The sequence below is a fragment of the Haliaeetus albicilla genome, chromosome 11, assembly GCF_947461875.1.
Source record: "Haliaeetus albicilla chromosome 11, bHalAlb1.1, whole genome shotgun sequence".
NCBI lineage: Eukaryota > Metazoa > Chordata > Aves > Accipitriformes > Accipitridae > Haliaeetus > Haliaeetus albicilla.
Genome location: NC_091493.1, coordinates 10,282,766 through 10,297,677, shown reverse-complemented (window position 1 = coordinate 10,297,677; position 14,912 = coordinate 10,282,766). Strand labels below are relative to the sequence as shown.

General features: G+C 43.6%; 1 protein-coding gene and 1 long non-coding RNA gene across 2 annotated transcripts in view; one reads left to right on the top strand and one right to left on the bottom strand.

Moving 5' to 3' along the window:
- Positions 1 to 347, bottom strand: part of LDB3 (LIM domain binding 3) — a 130,081-nt gene extending 129,734 nt beyond the window's left edge. Inside the window, exon 1 of the mRNA XM_069796088.1 lies at positions 119 to 347. The gene's annotated coding sequence lies outside the window, so the exon portion shown is untranslated. The remainder of the gene's footprint in view (positions 1 to 118) is intronic.
- Positions 348 to 616: 269 nt separating this feature from the next.
- Positions 617 to 13,781, top strand: LOC138687696 (uncharacterized). The gene is made up of 3 exons (XR_011326811.1): positions 617 to 854; positions 9,187 to 9,350; positions 9,760 to 13,781. It is a non-coding gene; the product is annotated as an uncharacterized lncRNA (long non-coding RNA).
- Positions 13,782 to 14,912: the final 1,131 nt, after the last annotated feature.

Below are 14,912 nucleotides of genomic sequence, written 5' to 3'. Positions count from 1 at the left end.
GGAGGCTGCGGGACTCGGGCGGCCCCCGCCGCCCCCGGCCCCGCTCTGCCTGAGAGGGCTCGTCCCCTGGCCCTGGCGCCGGCGCAGCTCCTTCCCTCAGCGCCGCGGCGCGACCCACCTTGCCCGCTTGCGGTATCTCGAGTGGCGCAACCGGTAACTCTAGGCCGACCGGGAGCCCACCGCTGCCTCCGGCCACGCAGCGCTTGACCGTGTCGCGCCGCTGCGGGCGGGCGGGCGTCGGCAGGCGTGGGGCGGCCGCTCTCCGCCGCGGCCAAACCCCCGAGCGGACCGGCGGGCGGAGGTCCCCGCCCCCGCCGGAGCCGCAGCTGCCCTCGGCGGGCGGCGCTTGCGGTCACACGCACCCACGGACACCACGGCCGCCGCCCCCGCAGCCGGGGGGGGGGCTGCTGAGAGGAACGGCAGAGGCGGCAGCCCCCCCCGCTCCCGAGGCGAGGGAAGCGCCGCTGCCGCCAAGGTGGAGCTTTTAAAGGGCCCGCGGCCTTTCCGGGCGCCTCCGCCGCGCGTGGGCGTGGCGTGCCCGGGGCGCCGGTGCCCGGCGGGCGCCGCCAGCGCCGCGCCGAGGGGAGTGCCGCCCGTCAGCGGGGCGGCGGGGCCGCCGCGTGGGGGCGCTGGGCGGGCGAGGAGGAGCGTGAGGCGATTTGCCGCCGCGGGCGGTTGCGGAGGGACTGTTAGCCGAGAAACCGTTGTCTGCGGTTAAAAAGAACACTTTTTTTGAGGGAAAAAAAAACCCCAAAATCCGTTTTAGAACGGAGATCGCCTCTTGGCCGTGGTGGCAGAGCGGGAAGGTGACACAAAGCTGTGGGGAGCGGTTCGGCTGAGCGCCGGGGGAGCAGGTATCCGGGGGGCGCTGGGCGTTACCCGACCGGGTGCCCTCAGGGAATGGCGGCGGCGGCGGAGGGGGGGAGGAGGGCGGGCTGCGCCCTCCGGAGGGACCCGGAACGTTCTGGAAGGCGGCGCGGGGGGCGGGTGCTGCCCCGGCTTCCCGGCACTCGCCGCCAGGGGCACTGGGCTCCTCGTCCGCCCAGGGCCCGGAGGGGCGGGCGGGAAGCTGGTGTCGTGCCCAAGCTCGGCAAAAGCTCTTCAGCATGTGTGTTAATGCTCTGCGAGCTGGGCGCCTGCAGCCTTCACCCCCCCTCGCTCACCGCCGGAGCACGTGTGAAATCGGCCATTTCCCCTTACGAAAAGTGGAAGTGAAGTTCCCCCCCCCCCCGTAGTTCACTGGTGTTGATAGGTGATGGTCGCTCTAATTGAGTGGAAAAGTTTAAACGACAGCCCAAGAGGAGACAAAGGGTTTGGAAGACAATTTTCGGAAAATAGAGAATGAAGCATGTAATTGCCCACCTGAATTTAAGAGACTTGGCTTTGTGGTGACTTCTGTGAGTGCTGAGTTTTGTCGAGACCCAAGCTACCGACTACATACATCCCTCTATTCAGCAGTGCTATGTGATTTTTATTTTTTTTTTCTTACTATTATGCTCCCAAAACTGCCTTCCAGAAGGGCAGCTGTTTTTCTCAGTGCAGTGACTGAGCCGCTGCTTTCTGCGTTTGTTTAAAACAAACAAAAAAAAAAAAAAAAAGAAAAAAGCCTCTTCCCCTGCGCTGAAAACGCCCGGACCCGCGCGGCTGCCCCATCCGAGTCGCCTGGGATTTGCCCGGCAGCGAAAACACCCCGGGCCGCCAAGGCGGGCCTGGCGCCGAGCTCGGCTCCGCCGGCGATCCCGCCTGCCTTCCCGGGGCGCGGGGAGAGCGCTGAGCAGAGGAAGGGCCGTTTGCTTGGGACCCGGCTTGCGGCTGCCCGGCGGGCGGTTGCCCGCGGCAGGTGCGGCGGCCCCGTCAGCACCAGGGACAGGCGCCGGGACCCGCGGCGGGCGGCGGCTGCGGCGGGGGGAGGCGGCGGGAGGCGGCGGCGGCCGCCCTCCGCCCGGAGCGCGGCTGCCCGCGCCCCGAGACCGGTTCCGAGCGCGGGGGCAGGACCGGGCTCTCGAGTGGCAGCGGTTAACAAAACCTTTGGAAGGAAAGAGCCCGCAAGTGCCTCGCAGGTCGCGTACGGGAATAAATCCGGCGATGGCGTCGCTGAAATGCGCAACGACCGTTTTGAATGCTTCCGCAGCGCAGCTCTAGCCTACTTCGAGAGTTTAGTGTTAGTTGAGGTTTAGTGTTTCTCGTCTCAGGGGGCCTCATGTCTCTTTATTCCACATGTGCACCGTGCCTGAGGACTGGCTGTGATGCACATTAAGCGAGCTCTTTTGGTCCAACACACAGGATGCACGGACCAGGCCAGGAAATCATGATCTAAATTATTTCTGTATTTATGGTTGGCCAAAGTTCGTATTCATATAGATTGTGTCTTCACGGTAGTTGCAAAATTATTCCACTGACAAGTTGGCTTACATCCCTAGAGGAAACATTTTGCACCTTGTCAAATGCCCGAATACATTGCTTTTCACGGAGCATTAAAGTTATCAATAATTACCACAAGACAATGCAGTTTATATGAAAAGTTTGTCAGACCTAAGGCAACGTGCCTTAGGAGAGATCAGTTTTACCATGGATTATAAAACCAAAATCCCTGTAAGATTTTTTTCAAAAAAAAAAAAAAAAAGAAAGGCCGAACAGAAAATAATGGGATGGTTGCTGTGGAAGGAAGAAAAGCATACCATAGCGTTGTGCATAGCCAGTTTTATAGATCACTTACTTTTGAACAGCATATTAGATACCACTTTTTTCCAGAATTTGTTCACAGCTAAAATTATACATGTCCTTAGGGAAAAAAGTGATTATGCTGACAGCAGTATATTCAATTTGTTTTTTAATAAAGAAAGCAATTAGAAAATTGATTTTAAAATGGCTGTTTGTGGCTACTGATGCCTCAAGCCATGGAAATACCAAAGTCTTTTTTTAGAATTTCTTCTTATTGCACAGTTATCAGAACTATGAACCATTGCCTGTTAGATTGGTCTTGAGGCAGCAGTGAAAATGTATGGTAAAATGTAAGAAATTTACTCAAATCAATTTATTTAAACTTTGTGTATCTTATTTACAAATGGTGGTGCTAACCATCTCTCATGGTGATAGATACTTCTATATCTAGCAATTAATGAAAACAGTGGGTATTTGCAGGGGGTAACTGTGCAGTGAGGTGCTTTTCAAGTAAGTGATTATTTTATCCTGAAGTTGGTATAACAAAAGACCTAAATATCTTTTCCTCTTCAGCCAGAAAGCTTCAGAACTTCAAGAGATATTTCATTTGCAGCTTTGAATAATGCTTTTACCGTGCTGTAAGCCTCCCTCTTGTGCAAGTTCATACCCTGTTTGCATCAAGGCTATTTGATTCTCTTGAGGAAGATTAGGTGGGAATAAATGAGGGCAGAATCTGTTTTTACTTTCTGTGGCACATGGCTAGGCACTTCTTCTGTGTGCTCTGTGCTAGTTTCATCATAAGCTGTATGCATGTGCATTTAAAACCCTCCTCAGACCCTCAGTAGCGTGTTTAAAGGGGTAGGAGTTTTGATTGGCAGAGGCTTTTTGCAGTGGGATCTGTGTTAATGAATATCAGGATGAAAATACATGCTTTGTTATCCTTGGAGTTAGCTGTAGCTCTTTGCCATCCTTTGAATTCCTCATCGACTCTGCTGTCTCTTAGTAGTCCTCTTTAAATAACAAAAGCTGCAAAATGACCACAAGTAGTTCTACTGCAGATGAGCAAGCCTTGTAAAGTAGCATAATTGATGACTTACTTAGGCTGGAAAGCATATCCAGATGGAGGGCAATTATGTTTATTTTATTATGAAAAGGGTGATGATCTGTTAGATTATTCCATTCTACATGTGATAGAAAAGATTGTATTTAGATTTAAGGGCTTATACCTGAACCTCTACAAGGCCTCTAGCAACCTGTTTGTCTGCTCCCTGGTAAACACATCAGCAAGGATGACTGCAAATTGGCCCATAATCCTGTTCTGATAAGTGGCGGATCAGTTTTGCTTCAGAATTTGTTTTTGTTTGAAACGGTGGAATCCACTAGCTTGTGTGTTGCTCATTGAGTCACTCGAGGCCAGGGAATTTTGAAAGTATGGGACCTCCACCTGCTCAGCACTCTCTGAAAGACTTGTTCCCAGAGAACACTTGTTCCCAGAAGCTTGTGCCTGTCTTTTGGAGGGACAAAATCCTCTGTCCTCTTTCTGTGGCAAGCATTAGTCACAGTATTAAACTTGCATTTTAGATAATGTTTCAGAAATACATTGCTGACCTACCAATGGCCTTGGAATAGTTCTGTGAAACACCTTCATGGTCACCGCTTAGTACAAAAAGCTGAAGACTGAGACTACTCTGGCCAGGCCATCCTGTACAAACAATCCTATTTGCTTTCTGGAAAGTAGCTTACTGGTAGATTTAGCTGTCCATTTTTCTCTGTGACTCACTCAGTGCGATTTGCATTTGACCCATGAGTTTCATTCCAGCCTGGGCAATTTCCTTTCTTGGGAAATGTGGATAGTTATGTCAAGGGCTAATTCTGGGTTTTCCACAAGTCTTTCTCCAAGTCTTTTGTCCTTTCTTTGAATCACAATCTGATCTCCCCAACTGTTGCATTAGCTGTTCAGCCTCAGATCAGTCACAGAAAGATTGTTTTCCTCATGAATAAGCCCCTCATTTTTCATAAATTTCCACAATATGGTTTCATTAGGGTTATGAGGCATTTTAGTAAGCTGTCTGCACAGTTTAGTTGCAGTAGCTGTAAACTGAAGGTACAACCATCACAGATGGAAACGTAAAAGAACGATTGCTGCCCAACAAGGCTGGCCTCCTTAGCTACTGAGGTATTCCTCACCAGTGATGGTGTTAGGAAAATTAGCGTGTAAAGTAAATACACTGCAGCACAAAATATGGACGTGCTTTCTCCCAGGACAGTGCTTTTGACGTCTGATCTCATTCCCTGCCCAGCTGAAGGGCTTACAGTTCTGAGTTCAGAAATAAACTAGTGATAAGTGTGGCTTTCTGGGAGCCTCTACTTGATTATGACCAATAACAAGATGATACTACCTTTGGTTTTGATGGATTGTGTAGGTGTTATTTCTCTATGGTGACTTTGATGTGACTGTTCAGCAGAAGTGCTAACTTTTGGAGGAGTGCGGATCTGGGGTGCATTTGCACTGTCATTTACCCAGACTATAACAGCTCCAGTAAACGAGGCCATTTGTGATTGCTTATTGCTTAGCAGTTCTGACTTTCACTGTCCTTTGCACATGCTATGTAAGGGGGCAGGAGATTCAGTGGTCTGTTCCTCCTGTCATTAGCAAATGAATAAGCAATTTGCAAAACAAGTCATAATTTTCACTTCCTTTCTGATAAAAGACTGGAAGGAATTTCTTTAAAATTAGGACTATAGACATGTCCAATTAACAGTCTGATTCACGTGGGATCATAGCTTAATTTCTGGTGTTGGCAAAAATAGCTGCCAAAGGAATCTAATATTTTGGTTTTTCAAAATTATTTTATTTTGCAGAAATTTTACAGAAAAACTTAGGAAAATGTAACAAGCACAGCTCAGATGAGAAACATATTCTTAGAGTGACTCTACTTTGGTAATTTTACCATTGTTAAGACAGATTTGTCATTCCCATTTTCAGTCTTATCTTAGCAGTTTGGCAAAGTTCCTAATGTTGCCCACATACAAGAGCAAGCAAACAAGCAAACAAAACAATCAAAACGTCAAGCTGTTACATAGAGTTCAATAAAACATCGTGAATTGCAACTCTAGAGTTTTGCTCAAACATAAAAAAGAAGGCTGTCTGTGTGGTAACCTCCTTGGACTGTTCCTGTCATTTCCCTGAGCTACATTAGTAGCATAACATTCCTAGTACAGGGTAAAAACAGAGTTATGGCAGTAGGTAATTCAAGATGGACTGTCAGCAGGATGAACCCCAGCAACGCAGCTTGACTCATAACGCCGGCTGCTTTCATACTTGGGTTCAATCCAGCCTCAAAATGTCAGTGTTGACTACACAATATTCACAAGTCTTGTGCTCCGATTTTAGACAGAAGAAAAGCTGGAATTCTTAAGTTTAAACTTGATCCGTTTTCAGTTAGTTTGTCTAAATAAATGTTGGCCTCTTAATTCTAGCTCACTGTTCAACTGTAAGTATTCAGTTGTAAATGCATGCTATTTGTATGAAGGGAAAGGTGAATCTCTTCCCACCTGCTTCACTCCATATCTCTCTGCATCTCTCAGTTGAATGCTGATTAATCCATCATTGCATCTTTCTTAAAACAGGCACTGCTAATCCTCTGTTTGAGTATGGAAAAAAAGATTACAGTTTGCATCCTTTATGCAAAACCTTCTTAATTTTGCCTTGCAGCACTCCAGGAGTAAACAATGTGCCCATTTACAGATAAACTTGAGTGCTGCAGTAAATTGAATTGTCAAGGTCACAGAGGGAGTTAATGCCATACTCTGGCTCAGAACTGATTATCTTTGATACTTACCACAAAGTAGTGTCATCTGAGTATCAGTCTCGTTGAGTTTGATTACTTGGTGCCTTGATCTGATGATTTGTTTGGTTGAGCCTACTGATTTATTGAAACAATTTTAGTTGTGACATCTGAAGACTAGGATAAACTTAGCTGAGAAAACTGTGAGCCAGTTGGCTCTTCCAAATAAGGGCTTAACTCAAGCACCACTTTTTCTTGAGCACTAAAAAATTGTGTGAGCATTAAAATACATATACCCAGAGCCTTTTAGAAGAGGTATTTACAAAGGGATATATGACCTCTAGATTATCCAAATGAAGAGAGACTGCCCAGCTCACCTACTTTAACAAACCAGAATTAACAAATACTTTGCTCTGCTGCTGCTACATTCACTGCATCAAAGCAGTAAAGGAGAAGAAAAATGACCCACACTTTTCTGAGAATTTTTCATTTAACTGTAAATAGAACGTGTGAACTGACTCAGGGGCTTTTCTCACAGTGGCCTACAAGTAGTACTTTGGCCACTTTGCAGTTGCAGGTAAAGATAATGATTTTAAAATAAACTTGGCAGCCAGTGGAGAATGACTGCAGGTATATGGTTTTTTTCAAAGGGTAGCATCTTGGTGCCCCACCTTTCAACATCCCACAGAATTTTTCCTGGCCCTTCAAGCATAAATTTGTTTTAACACCCCCACCTCAACAGATAACCTGGAGTAAGCTATTATTGTAGCAGTATGTCTGTTAGAAGGGAAGTAGAACAAACTAGACTGAAACCTAGCACAACAGTTTTCATTTAATACATTTATGCTAGCAATCTGTCCTGCCAGTTACATAAATCCACACAAGAGAATATGTGCAAAAGCAAACATTTGCTACTCAACATCAGTTAGGAGACTGTAGCCAAATGCTCCAACAAAATACAGTGATTCAACTGCTTCAGGTGAGGACTTGGCTATTTAATAACGATTTAACCAAAGTCGTCTCAGTTTTCATTCACACAATCTTCCATTCCTTTCTTAGTGTTTTCAGTTGTGCTGGGAATAAGGGAGGAAATGAACTCAAAAAGGGCAGGGTGAGGGAGTGTGCTAGCTAACTTAGCTTGATTCTCCCAAGTGGTCATTTTTTTCCTATTTCAAAGGTGTGTAGGAAGATTGTTTCTCAGTTGAGAGGAAGGACAGTCAGGAATGTCTTGATGATCAGATGCGAAATGTACAACTCACTTAAGGCAGGAACTGACAAATCGGCTATGTAATTTGCACTTGCACAATGTTTTCATGCAGTAAGCAGAATGAAGGACTGCTAGAGAAAGGCACACCATGTAAAAAAAATGTTCTTGACTACCTCCGTTCAGTCACAATAAGTACAATAAACAAATGAATTTAATATGTAGCTTTATTGGCAATTTTAATAATAAAAAGTTTCTTTAGGGCCAGCCAAGCTTTCCAACGGAGTTTCAGTGGCCTAGGGGAGGACAAGTGGGATACAAATTCAGGATCCTATTATATAAGCAACCTGATTCAGTTCCCCCATGTTTAAAGGAATGCAGGAGTTAACAAGAACAGAGCTCCCAGACAAGTCAACAGGGTTGTCTTATTCCTTATTCCATGTATTTTATTTTGTTCCTCAGCCCTTTCCTTTACATGTTGGGTGTCAGTTGTAGAGGGACCAGAATGAAAGTTCCAATGAAATGTGTGCTCTGTGATGAGCTTTTTTCTTTTGATGAGATCTTTCAAACTGAGATCAAGTAAAATAATAACAGTCAAATTATAACAGAAGTAAAATAGTTCTGCTGGAACCAATGTTTCTTAAGTAGAGCCAAGCCACTAGCTCTTGGAGGGAGGAAGCAGAGAAAGACAAGTGCCTACAGGTTAGTCCCATGTTGAAACAGAAACATTATGGTGTCCTCTTGACTTGTCAAATCAACCAATATTTTGAGTGTAATTTGCACTGAATATGTAATAGTTGGGACTGTTGCATTAGTACTTAGGCTGGGACTTCCAAAGAGTTTCAGTTGCTGAAGTTCAATTCAATATCCTTTGCACAAGCAGGATCCTTTTTCACATCTCTGTCTCCAGTCCTGAGAGATCTAAAACTGGGGAAGAAATACTAGTATCGTGACAATCTTAAGCAAGTAATCACTAAAACACAAAGTGCTTAGTAGGGGTTGTTGCTTTATTGGCATGGGACTTCTTGTTTTGTTTTGTTTTAACATTTTTAACTGACAAATTCAGAACTGATTTGAGATCCATGTGAAGTGGTTTAACTGCCATAGTTTTCTGTTCAGAGAAACGTCCTTAAATAGTGCAAGAAAAATTACATCTCTCTGAAACCCAGCTTCCATCAGGATCCACCTCATGTGGCTGAATCATTATGCTGTAAGTCCTTACTGGTATCATGCCGTTCCTGTATGGCTGTTCCGGTACGGCATGTGGTCTTCATCATCTTTTGCCAAAAGAAATGCACTCACCTTTTCTAAACCCCAAATCCTTGGTTTCCCAGAAATGGCTTCCAATGATGTTGGACAGTCAGCTGTGTTATTTTGAAAAATCCTGCAGTAATTTTATTTTTAAAAGCTGGAATTCAGGCAGCTCACACTATTGCCATGTTCATGACCTGCTCTAATAAGCAATTGCCTTTGTGCTGTGACCCAGTGAAAATGGAGCAGGTTCAGCTGTGATGGGGATTCTTTCTATTTCAGGAAACAGCACAATGAAGGGAAGCTGCAAGATGCAGCTCTCTAACGCATGCTGTGGCCTCCTTAGCCCTGTCTCTGAAATCACTATGGTCTGGCTCCTACACATGAGAAAAAATCAAGGAGGGTCGAGTCAGTGAAAGAAGCAAGGAGAAATCTGACACAAGATGGTAACTCTAAGTTCCTTTTCTGATAGTGGCCCACAATGGGAAAGAGAAGAGGCATGTTTCATATGAAGTTATTGTGTTTTGCAACACTTCAGGATTCCCTAGCTTATTTATGGTCACTTTATTTTGATGCAGTGCTAATGGGTATCCTGAATCGTGTTCTCTTTTTTGCTTCCTTTGCCTCTACCCTGACAATTTGGGGTAAAGCAAGAATTAAAGTGGGTGTGATTTATTGAAATGGAGTTTCACGTGATGTTTCATGGAGTTTTCATGTTTATAATTCCTCCAGTCAAAATAAATGGTCTCTGCAGTGCCCAAAGAGAACAGCTTTTACTGCATGAAACTTATTTCTCATCTGACTGAACATAATGATCCAGCACCTGAAAGATTGGTGTGGTTTTTTTTTTTTCAGAGGAATCATTTTCAGAAGGAATCTCCGCAGTGAATATGACCAGCCACTGAGCTGCCTGATGCTACTACCTCAACTCTGTCCTTCATCAGATTAGGCTCTCTTACTTTACTGAGCAGCAGCAGAAAGTGAGTTTTAATGAGTGCATCTGGAAAACAGCACTTCAAGTAAGAGGTATCAATACACATTAAGGGTTTTGCCATGTGTGTCTGTTAGAGACTTCAGCTGAGGAGAGCAGCATTAAAAGGATTCATATTTTTAAATAACACTTGGAAGATTATTATAAACCCAGACTCCATCTGTTTACATGGGAACGTGGAAGCATACATGATTTCTTTAGAAGCCAGGAGGGGGCTGTGTTTACTTAATGCTGGCTTTGGCACCTGTGGGCATTTGGGACTTCTTGGAAAGGGGTACTAGAAGTGTGAACTAATGAGAACTAGAAGAATATGGTGATACTGCTGGGAGGGCTTGAAAGCTGGACTGCTCCAGGACTGTCTCTGGGGTGAGTCACAAGGAATGCTTGACTGCAGGATCTGCCTGGTAGAAGGGAGCTGAGACCTGGGCTTACGGGCACTCAAGAGATCAGGGCTACAAAAAGAAGTGAGGTGAGAAACAGCTATTTCATGCCAGGTCCTTGGAAGGGGTAAGCAAATGCCCACCCTCTGGTCCTGTGGATTAACTAGCGAAGAGTTGACTGGTCACTCATTGCTGGGAGTAGGGAAAATGAGAAGAATCTCTAGGAGAAGTGGACTGAGCTGGGCAGGCTCTTTGCAGTCTGCACAACAGGGTGAAGGTGAACAGTGGCATTGGGAAAGAATTTCTAAATTCAGATCTGAAACTTTTGGTTAAAAAGAGGCCTTTTGTGCATGGAAGTGGAAGTTGGCCTTGAAAAGGGTAGCTCAGGTCTGGACAGGACAGAAACAACTATCTGAGGTTCAGAGCAGGCTGCACTATGAAGTTTTCTCTGATTTTCATTCTAGGCGATATCCAGGGAAGGTTGTGAAAATGTTGTTCGTTTGATTTTGTAGTGCTTCATCTTGTTAATGTTGCCCTTGTTTCCTGGATGGTACTGCTGGTTAATGACCCCCTTCTTGCATTGACAATTTTTGCCCCATTAATAGAGCAGAAAACCCTAAAAATGATTCTGCTATCTGCCTGACTTTGCTGACTTCAAGGGACAAACCTTACCTATGAGGCCTCAGCCCTCTTTCAAGAATCCCTCTCTTAAATCATCTCCTGTTAATTAGTTGTTTCTCTCCATAGATCTGTTTCAGCACCTTCTCCACAGATAGTTTTCCTTCTTGCTTATGTACCATAGAGCAAAATTTGATCCAGTGATTTTTAATATTCAGCTTCCTCAAGGGAATACATTATTACACATCAGGCTCTTTGATCAAAGAATGTACACAACTGCATGGTACATATTTTTATTAGTTACATTTTACCATTAAAATGCTTGATTCTACTTAACTCATGTTACAAAGTAAAGTATACCTGTAAATGATAACTGAAGTCAGTGTGGTGGGCATCTGTAAATTATTTCTGTTGAGTAACTCCTGTTGAGAAAATGAATTACTATGCATCCTTTATCCACTTCAGTAACAATATCTGACTCTTGTAAGTAATGGTATAGTTTAGACTTTTTGATAACTGTACAGTAAAGGAAGAAAATGTGAACAGCGGAAAAAAGAAACTGTATTTCCAGTTGTAAATCTTGGAACAAACTGCAAAAGCTAGTTGAGGGTAGCCTTATGATGATGAAGAGCATATTATCTCTATTTTACAGGTAGAAATACTGAGATATGAGATTAAGTAATTTTCCCAAGGTCACACAGAACACATGGAAAAAACCAAAAATAGAATCTTGAACTTCTGATTCCAACTTTTGTGCCTTTTCTCAGGACTGTCCTTCCTCCTCTTTGTAAGGGTTTGCTATGCCAAAGTGCATCCTGCTTTCTACATCAAATCACATTAGGCCTAATAACAATACAGTTTGCAGCTCAGCTTATCTGTCTGTATTAACCTTGGCTTTAAAAAATGTGAAACTTAGGAGATTCATTGATGTACAGTTCCATGGAGTTAGCAGCAAATATTAGACTGGAAAAATATTTTGTAAATTCAGTAGCTTTTAGTACTGACCTAACATACTCTTAGCTCCTTCATTTCAGTTATGTGTCCTGAGGGGTTATGTAAATATTTATGCACATGATTAGCTTTAGGCATCTGAAAAACTTTATAAAAATCAATTATACCAATCCAAAGGGTGCATCTGGGCATGTGTAATACATTTTAAAGTACTGGGATTTTTGAAGGAAGTGCTGTTACATTAGAGGTACAGTTACTTTCTGTGTGACCCTTCAGGCATGGCACTGTGTGGAACGGTATGGATTTTCCATTCTATTTTTCCAGTCAATGGAAAATATATAGCAGTTTTAAGTATGCCTGTAAGTGTCCCACGGCCTATTCAGGAAATGTCCTTCATGAAACTTTACATAAAAAAGCTTGTGCTATCCAATGATATAGTCTCAGATTTTTGTGTCTGTTTCTGAATCATCTTCTTACACACTTGTGGAGGTCACAGTGAAGTCTGAATGTTGAGGGAAATGAATAATGGCTTTGTTTTTACACTGTGGGTAAAACATGGTGTGCAGAAGTTCCCCTCAGCAACTTTTTTACCTATGTGTCATGTTCATTGTTTTAGTGGCTGTAGCTAATTATTCTTAACAAGGTAGAACAGTGAAGTTGGATGATAATACTGAGAGCAGATTCTTTGTGGGGAGAAAGAAACACAAATTCATAAAATGCAATATATACTGCAACTGTGCTATCATAAAGTTTCCTGTTACTAATGTAGGAGATAACTATCTCCAGGGTAAACTGTAATGTTAGAAAATCATGTACGACTCTGTAGAAGAAGACATCAGACAGTAATGGACTAAGAGGCACATGATGAGCTTTACTTTCTGGTTATGTCTGTGTTTGTGTGCTGAGACAGTTTAACCTATGCTGCAGCTCACTCTGCTCTATAGCATACCTAAGGCTTGACTCAAGCCTGATAAAGTTAAAAAGGGTGTTTCTACAATTTCTACTTATCTTTCAAGTTACAGTCATCATCAGAAGACCTACTTAGGCCATTTTTGCTATGAATTTGTGTGCTTCTGAATCATAGATCTGTTGGATTATGACTGAGTATGTACTGTAGTAGCCCAAATGAAAGTGGGTCCTAAAAAGGTTCTCCAACATAAAGTCTCCTTGGCAAGGGTTGGTTAGAATTTTCCTGAAAGTGATAAAAAAAAATCTTTGATACTAAATCTGCATCAATACCGCTGTTTGTGTAAGTTATAAAAAAAACAAAACAAAACAAAACAAAACCCGGAAGGGTAGGGAGGAAGAGTTCACTGTAAAGAGGGCTGAATCCCTTTCCATTCCTCCTAGCCACTGGTCCTAATGTTTACCCCCAGTTTCAGGTGAATCTTGATCTTGACAGCCAATTTCATTGCCAAAAAGTGTCTGTAGGTAATATGTGAACCAAATACCATGAGGCCAGCTTTGTAGTCTAATATCACGAGATCCTGACTTCTCTATACACAGTGAGGTGATATCAGTGTTTGGAAAATGTACTAGCATTTTCCTACACTGACGTGACTCTTGCAGCATTTGCTTTGCTCTGTGAGCCAGGTACCTAGAATTCCTGTGCTGTGTCTCCAGCAGAACCCTGCTGCCGCCAGGACTGCTGTAACTAAAAGAAGTACTTTCCTACAAAAAAAATCTTCTTACTACTGTTTGTGCTTTGTATTAGACTGTTAAGGCTAGATTTGCTCTAGAGAAACTTTTCTGGCTGTATTAAGCTTACATTGGTGGTCTACTCGGTCTACTGTTCTTAGAAGGGATGTAAATAGGACAACTTATAAATTTTGACAACTGTGAACTTTGCATGAGTTTGAAAATGAGCATTTGGGCTATAAATTTGATGGGGTAAGGAAGGTATAGTAATCATTTTGTTCTACATGAAACATTTAGTGTATGGGATTGTGGCCCATGTCTAGGGTTGCTAGGAATGACAGTACTAATAATTTATTTCTTTGTTATAAGATTGCTTTTATATAAATCTATTTATAACATGGGATTCCTTATATTCCTATGACATTATCAACTGCAAGGCTACAAGCACAAGTGTTTGAACTGAGATACCTGTTGCTCAGCCACTGAAATACCATTGTCTGATACTAACATTGCTTTGCAAATAAGGGCCCTCTCTCAACAGAGCCCTGTGGAAATAGTGGTTTCAGAAGCAGAGACAGCCAGATGCCCTGTCAGAGTTACTGAGATGGTAATATCTTTCACTGAGGGATCAGAGGATGAGGGCCACATTGCAGCACTTCTTGGAATGGCCTAAGTAAAAAATGGCACCGGTCACACTGAGGAAAACGGGAACACATGCAACTTACCTGTGTATGGCTCTAAAGAGCTGTAGAAACACCCAAAAAGCATTGGAGGTGCCTTTGGTTTTTTCTGAATGTCAAGCTTGCTGTTGGTTTTGCTTATGACTTCAAGAAAAATAACTTTTGCTACTCTGTCTTACCCGAGAATGTGTGAAAATTTACTCAGTGTCACATGCTACAATAACATGTTTTAGTCCAGTGGTAGACGCAAAACAGTTTCCAAAAGTATGGAAAATGAGGCTGTAACCTGCAAAACATAGGGACTAATATTCCTGGCAGTATGTGAAAATTGGAAAGATTGGCAGCTTGTGACTGCTGCCTAGTGCAGTACTTCAACCTTGACTTGCAACAACCTTTTATTACACTGGCTCTTGGCACCTTCTTTGCAGGACCACCAATAGTGACCCATTGCTCAGCAGTTTTGCAGAATTGCTGGGATAATCAGACCAAACATTTTCACTTGTGACCCACGTCTAAATTTGAGCTCCAGCCCACGGAGGTGAAGAGCTTGTCTGTTAACTCACAAACCTGCTTGCTGTTGCCTTTGCCAGCAGGCTGCTCTATGAACAGCTGCTGTAGTACAAAAGGCCAAAGGGAAGCGCCTCAGTTTTGCTCTAGTCCTTTCACACCTCTAAGTCACTGGAACATGCCCAAGTGCATGGTAAACTACAGGCGGTCTCTCTAGTGCAGAACAGGCTGTACAGTTGACTT